A 7,584-nucleotide genomic window follows, 5' to 3' on the forward strand; every position below is an offset into this window, starting at 1 on the left:
CTTTTGAAACATTGCTTATGACTTAGCTGTTCCTTGAAAAGTTTAGCTCAGTTATCTCTGGCTCTAAATGACATCAAGAGCACAAATCATAGCACCCCAGATGGTCAGAGTTGGAAGACAACTTAGAGACCATACAGTGTAACCCCCTCATTTTACAGATGAGGAAACAGACACTCCAAAATGTAAAGTGATTTGCTCATATGTCAGAGGTAGGTCTTGGGTCTTATGACTTCACTCCCCTCCACCTTTACACTAAAGAGTGATTTCAGAAATAATCAAACACCACAGGCAGAGTCAAGATACTCCTGAGAGGTGTATGAAGAGAAGTATAAGCTTTTATTTCTTACAAAGTGTGTGTATGTGTGTGTGTGTGTGAGTGGGGAAGACTTGAGATCTCAATACCAATGCGATTAATATTTCCCTGATAAATGGTAGCACTCTAAGTAACTGATTGGGGAAGTAGAGAGGAGGAGAGAGAGGGAGAGGAGGAATAATACAGAAGGGGAAAGTCAAGGGATCCATCTATACCCCTTATAAATAAAATATTTATTTTATTTATAAATAAATAAAAAATTGGGGAGAGAAACCTCTTAGTTAAAAACAAGCTGCAATACTGTATTGTATATATTGCTATAGATATACATAGTTAATCAAGGGAAACTTTAATAAATAAATTTTCATTATGAATCCCAGCTCTGCCAGTGGGTGATCTGGCAGCTGCATAATCTGGGCAAGAAATTTAACTTCTCCAGACTCAGTTTTGTCATCTATAAAATAGGGGAGGGAGTTACCAAGGTGATCTTCATGATCTCTTCAAGTTCAAAAAGAAATCTTTATGATTTATTCTAATCATCTTTTATGATTTAATATGATGGGCCAAATTGGTTGGAGGGGGGGGAGGGGAAACTATAACCTAAGTGGAGATTCTCAGCAACTTGTAAAATTAAGTGATCAAATTCCATAAGAGGGAATACCTAATTAAGACTATGGGATACAAGAGTCATAAGGTAATCTTACACTTGACACTGGTCAGATCCTTACCAAAAGATTGTCCAAGCCTTGGCTTAACAATTCATGAGTGGTATAGAAGCCTCTGGGGGAAAGAGGAAAGCCTTTGTTCATCAGTTAAGAAGACTGTTATTACAAACTTACTATATGTCGAGAAGTTAAGGCAATACAAAACAAGGCAAAAACAAACCTTTCCTTGAGTACACGTTTTTTTTAAAATATTTACTTATTTATTTATTTATATTTATTTAGTATTTATTTTTCCTCTGTTACATGTAAAGACATTTTTTTTAACATTTGTTTTTAAAATTTTGAGTTCCAAGTTCTCTTTTTTCCTCCCTCCCCACTCCCCTTCATTGAGAAGGTAAGCAATTCAATATAGGTCTTGCAAAATATATCTATAATAGTAATTTAGTGAAAGAAAATATAGAGAAAACTCAAGAAAAATAAAGAAAGTTTTAGAAAAAAAAGTATGCTTCTATCCCTATTCAGTCACCATCAGTTCTTTTTCTGTGTATGGATAGCATTTTTCATCATTAAGTCCTTCAGAGTTGTCTTGGATACTTGTACTGCAAGAACAGTTAAGTCGTTCACAGCTGATCATCTTACAATATTGCTGTTGCTTGGTACACAGCACATTTGAATTTGCAGCAGCCCATGCAAGTCTTCCCAGATTTTTCTGAGACGATCCTGCTCATTATTTCTTATAGTACAATAGTATTCCATCAAAATCACATACTACGACTTGTTCAACCATTCCCCAAATGATGAGCTTCCCCTCAATTTTAATTCTTTACTCCCAGAAGAAAGCTGCTATAAATATTTTTGTACATATAAGTCCTTTTCCTTTTAATCTCTTTTGGGATATAGACCTAGTAATGGTATTGCTAGGTCAAAGGACATTCATGATTTTATAGTCCTTTGGGCATAGTTCCAAATTGCTCTACAGAACGGTTGAATCAGTCCACAGAGGAGTTTACATTCTAATGGGGTTATAAAATAAATAACTAGATACTTACAAAAGATCAGTGAAAAGATAATCTGAAAAGGGAAGGTACTAGCAGTTGCGAAGACTAGGAAAGGTCTCTTGAAGAATATGAGGTTTGAGCTGAGACTTGAAAGAAGGCACAGAGCAGAGATGAGGGGACAGAACATTTTAGGCAAAGGGGACAATGTGAGCAGAGAAAGTTAAGGGATACAGTAGCATGTTCAGGGAATAGTAAATAGTCCAGTGAAGCTGGAGCTTAGAGTGCACCAGGCAAATAAAATATAAGGAACTTGGAAAGGTAGGAAGAGGCCAGGTTATCAGAAGCTTTAATGCCAAATAGAGTACTTTTTGTTTTCTCTCAGAGGTAATAGATAGCCATGAAGATTATTGAGTAGAGGAGAGGGTTGGGATGTGAACAGACATACACTTTAGAAAATCACTTTGACAGATGAATGGAGGATGAGAAATGGGAAAAGACTCGAGGAAGGGAGATTTTTAGAAGGCTCTGCAATGGTGGAGGTGAGAGGTGGTGAGGACCTGAACTGGAGCATTAGCTGTTTGAGGGAGAGTGGGTGGTTATAGATAAGAAATGTTGGGAAAGTAGAAATGAGAAGATTTGGCAGAGGATTAAATGTGTGGGGTGAGAGAGAGTGAAGAATACAAGACAGCACTAAGGCATGGGAGTCTCAATGATTGGGAGGACAATGGTGCTTTGAATCATAACAAGGAAATTCAGATGAAGGGGCAGTTGGAGAGATAAACTAATTAATCTAAGAAAAGGATGGAAAATATTTCCTTGAGTAAATATTTTGAGATTCAGGTTGTTACAGTGGTTTTAAGAATGAATACAGGGCTTTTATATGAAAATCTGAGATCATCTTTACCAAATACAGAACATGAAGTCAGTTTAAATTGCAGTGTTAGGAAATTAAGTTAGTTGTGTGAAAGAATTTTCTCCTAGTGCATTAAACCAAATCCTAGAATGCAGTTACTGTAAAAGATGGTGAAACATTCCACTCTGGAGGACTTAAAAAGTGGCACATTTTCTCATTCTATTGAGTGGGTTTAGATATTGTCCTGCTCGGAGAAGAGTGTGGGGATACAGAAAAACTAGGACATCTATCAATTTATATAGAATTAATTCAATTAAAGTTCAACAAACATTTGAAGAACAACTAACTAGAACATCCTCTCAAATACATTATATCCTTTTGAGGAGAAAACTGTATGTATACTGATAAATAAATAAATACAAAATATATAAAAAATAAAAGCAAAGAAATTAGGCAGCGGGGGGAAGTGGGAGAGTAAAAACAACTGGAGGATGAGGAAAGTACCCATATTTTCCACTAGGTTTTAAAATTTCTATGCAGGGTGGGTGGTAGCAAGAATGTTGGTTTGGAGGACAGAAAAGCTCAGTTCAAGCCCCACCTGTCATGTGGGATTCTACCTGCCTGACCTAAGAGCAAATGATTTAACTTCATCTGGCTTCCCTTTCTTCCTCTCTGAAGCAACTTTGAACTAGATGACCTCTGAAGACCCTTGCAACTCTACAACAGTGATCCTAGTAAAATACTTTCTTCCTAGCTATACTTCAAATAGTTCTTGTAAAAACATTTATTGAACCCTCTCTTGGGGTGGTTTACAAAGTCAATCTGCTTATCAGTTGGAAAGCAGATAATTTTTTAAAAAATTCTTTATAATCTGTTCTTCATTTTAAACCAAATCCCTTATATTTCTCTTATCTAATTGTGGACTCATTTAAATTCAACTTGTTAAATGGAGGAACAGAGGCCAAGTAAGTGAAGGCTTAAAATAATAAGGGCTGGTTGCTGACAGACAATCTGTGCTTGAGTCAGGAAAAAATAAAGATACTTTTGTGGGTGAGGCTTTTGTTTGTTTGATTCCTATCCTTTTTTCTTTTTGGTAATTTTATTGAGGCCCTCCTGTTTTTGAGGGTGAGGGGTGTCTTCTTTTTGAAAACATTTATTCAGATTCCTACAAAATTGCCATTAGGCTAGGGCAGAGATTCCCAAATTTTTGGCCTGCCACCCCCTTTAAAAAATTACTCAGCCCCCCATCTAGTTTCTATATCAGCTTTTTTTTTTTGAAATTTGCCTCATTTCAAAAAATTTTTTGAAATGATTCATCTTAAATTTTATAATTTATTGTAAATTTGTAGGTTTTTCCTACATTCAAATTTTGATGACACAATACTGTCATGAAATCATATAGTATCATATGGTAAGCAAGTCATTACACACACATGTTCCTGGGAATACATGCTGTACTTCCCGACAACTTGCAACATGCTTGCCTTCCAACACTTACTTGTCAAGACTTATCAGTGCACTTGACTACTGATCAGTTATTACTTGCATTTTGTGTGTTTATTTGGAAAACAACATAATCATTATGATTTTAACTTTGTTACACAACAGATGAAACATGTACGGTTTTTCAAAATTTTCTTACCTTCTCTTCTTTTCTTATGCTTCCACCCTTATTTTCATTCGAAGCCTTCCAGTTGCACCCGAGGCTACTACCACCCCTGTGGATGGTTCCAGTACCCCTCAGGGGCCAGTATTGCCCACTTTGGGAACCCATAGACTAGGGAGTTGGCAGACATATCAATCAACAAGTCTTCATGAAGCACCTCTAATGCCCTGGGCTCTGGCTGGGGACTGTGGATACAAAGTCAAAAGGGAATTAATTAAAAAAAAAATAGAGTCCAACTCCTTTCTAGGTTACCCTCCCCCATAAAATTCCCACTTCTACGTGCAAGAAGGAAGGAAGGAAGGGGAGAAGCATTTATTAAGCACCTGCTATGTGCAGGTACTGTGACAAGCACTTTGCAAGTATTTTCTCATTTGATCCTTACAACAACCCTTGGAGATAGGTTCTGAGATTATCCCTATTTTACATTTGAGGAAATGTAGGTAAAGTGACTTCCCCAGGTTCACACAGTTAGAAAGTGTTTGAGGACAGGTTTGAAGTCTGGGCTTCCTTACTCTAGGTCCACTGCTCTACCCACTGAGCCACCTAGCTGCCTCTGTGCCAGAAAATAGTCTGCTATACTCTGATGGAATGCTGGGGGAAGAACTGATAGGGCTTTGGCTAAAACACATGGAAAGGCAGAAATGAATTCTAAGCAATTGCTCAATTAGTACAATAGGTGTGATGGGAGACATGGTATTATCTTCTGGAGTTTCATTTGTCTGGGAAAGTGAATTCTATCGGACTCCTTTGCAGAGCCAAACTTGTGAATAGATACTGAAAAGTTATGCACAAATCAAGTGTCTGAAGTTTCTCTCCTTTTTTGTTAAAATGTATCAAGGCAATTTTTAAAAGAACCTTTCAGTGAATACAGTTTGATATGCTACAATCTCACCTCCAGTTTTGTGTCAGAAGATTGCATTTTTCTGCATAAAAAGAGTTTCATCTCTTCATTGATAAAGATTATACTTTTCATGTGTTTTTTTTTACACTCTAATTTCTCTCTTTCAATACGCATGTCTTTTCCAATAGATAAATTATCTATCATTTGCAACTTCTTTTTGAATCATTCCTTGTTAGGAAGGTATCTGCAGTAGGGTAGATCATCAAAGACATTAAAAGAACCACTGAGCCTAGTTCCTCATTTACCCCCTCTTTCTGCATTCATCCACTTACCAATTTATTCAACAAGTATTAAATGGACACTTACTTTGTACGTAAGACATTATGTACAGTGTTGCAAGTTCCTGCCTTGGAAGAACCTCTGGTCTACTTAGAGAGATAAAAGTAACCAAATAATTATAACACAAGGTAAAGAGAGGCAGTATGATGAGAGAGACAGCAGTGGTCACATTTACTAATGACAATTGAGAGAAAGATATAAAAGATTCAAAAACACTAATAATTTATTAAGTCCTTATTGCATGCGGAAGACTCTATTACGTGGTTAAATTTATGTGACTATCAACATTACTTTTTTTTTTAAACCTCATTGTAGACATGGACAATACTTGATATTTATCTTTATAAAATTTCACCTAGGATGATCTTCGTCTTTTGAATTATGATATTTTAAACAGTTTTCTAGATCATGTTCCGAGACCTCTTTACAATAGAAAGAAAAGAAATGCTTTTTGAATGCAATTAAAAGGGAATTTTTCAAAGATCTATGTTAAGGTACAACATTTTGCTTCATCCACATCCATTTCTAGTGGTTTCTGAATGAATCTGACTTTTGGCAATAAATTTAATATTCAAATAAAAGCATGTTTAAAATGTCCTGTTCTTATTTTGTATTTTAGACTTAAGGGGAAAAAATCTGTTTGCTTTGGATCCCATTAAGGCTTCCACATCAATATACACCATGTTGGGGAAGACCATCCTGTGTCTGGCTCTTCATATGACTCTGTTGGGAACAGTCCTTGGGGGGAATGTTCTGATTTGGCCGATGGAAGGTAGCCACTGGCTTAATATCAAGATAATTTTAGGGAAACTGATAGAAAACCAGCATAATGTCACAGTGCTGGTTGCTTCTGGAGCACTCTTCATCAACCCTACTACTGATTTCCCTTTGAAGTTTGAAGTATATAAAGTATCCTTTGGAAAGGAAAAAATAGAAAATGTTATCAAGAATTTTGTTCTCACGTGGCTGGAAAATAAGCCCTCCCCATCAACCATCTGGCGTTTCTACTCAGAAATGACCACAGTCATTCACGAGTTCCACCAGTTGTCTAGAGCAATGTGTGATGGTGTGCTTACCAACCAGAAGTTAATGGAGAAGCTGCAGAAGGGCAAATTTGATACCTTGATCTCAGATCCAGTATTCCCCTGTGGTGACTTGATTGCTCTTAAGCTGGGAATCCCATTTATCTACTCCTTGAGATTCTCTCCGGCCTCCTCAGTGGAAAAACACTGCGGGAAAGTGCCTTATCCTCCTTCCTATGTTCCTGCTGTCTTGTCAGAGCTCACCGACCAGATGTCTTTTAGTGACAGAATAAGAAACTTCATCTCCTACCATTTGCAGGACTACATGTTTAATACTCTTTGGTCACCATGGGACTCCTACTATAGCAAAATTTTGGGTAAGTTGCACTTTCAGTTTTCATATTTGTATCCTGATCCAAGAAGACGTGAGATTCTTTTGGATTTCTCCTTTTGGTTCTCTGTGATAAAGCTAGTGGTCAGTGAAGATGTGGAATAGAGCTGTGATCAGAAGGAGCCATGTTGGCTCTTACTAGACTAACTCTATTTCCTTCTTTGACAGGGTTGCTATGCTTGTAGATCAAGAGATTGTTTTAGGTAGAATTTGTCTAGATGTTAGCTAAGCCTTTGACAAAGCCTCAAATTCTGTTCTTGTGGTCAAGCTTGGCAACTTAAAGTACGAAGTGTATTTGGTACCGGTTGAATGGTAAGACTCGAAGAGTAGTCATTAGTGACCTTATTCTGTGAATCATCTTTAACAATAACATGGATGAAGACAGCTGGCACACTTTTTGAATCTACAAATCACACAAAGCTTGAGGGGATTTCTAACACATTGCATGGCAGACTCAGGATTCAAAAGGATCTTAATCAACTAGAAGGTTGGGTCA

General features: G+C 37.0%; 1 pseudogene; it reads left to right on the top strand.

The window, feature by feature from the left end:
* Positions 1 to 6,341: 6,341 nt before the first annotated feature.
* LOC114032480 lies at positions 6,342 to 7,074 on the top strand (annotated as a pseudogene).
* The last annotated feature ends 510 nt before the right edge of the window (positions 7,075 to 7,584 follow it).

This window comes from Vombatus ursinus, unplaced genomic scaffold (assembly GCF_900497805.2).
Source record: "Vombatus ursinus unplaced genomic scaffold, bare-nosed wombat genome assembly UNPS02005402.1, whole genome shotgun sequence".
Taxonomy (NCBI): Eukaryota; Metazoa; Chordata; class Mammalia; order Diprotodontia; family Vombatidae; genus Vombatus; species Vombatus ursinus.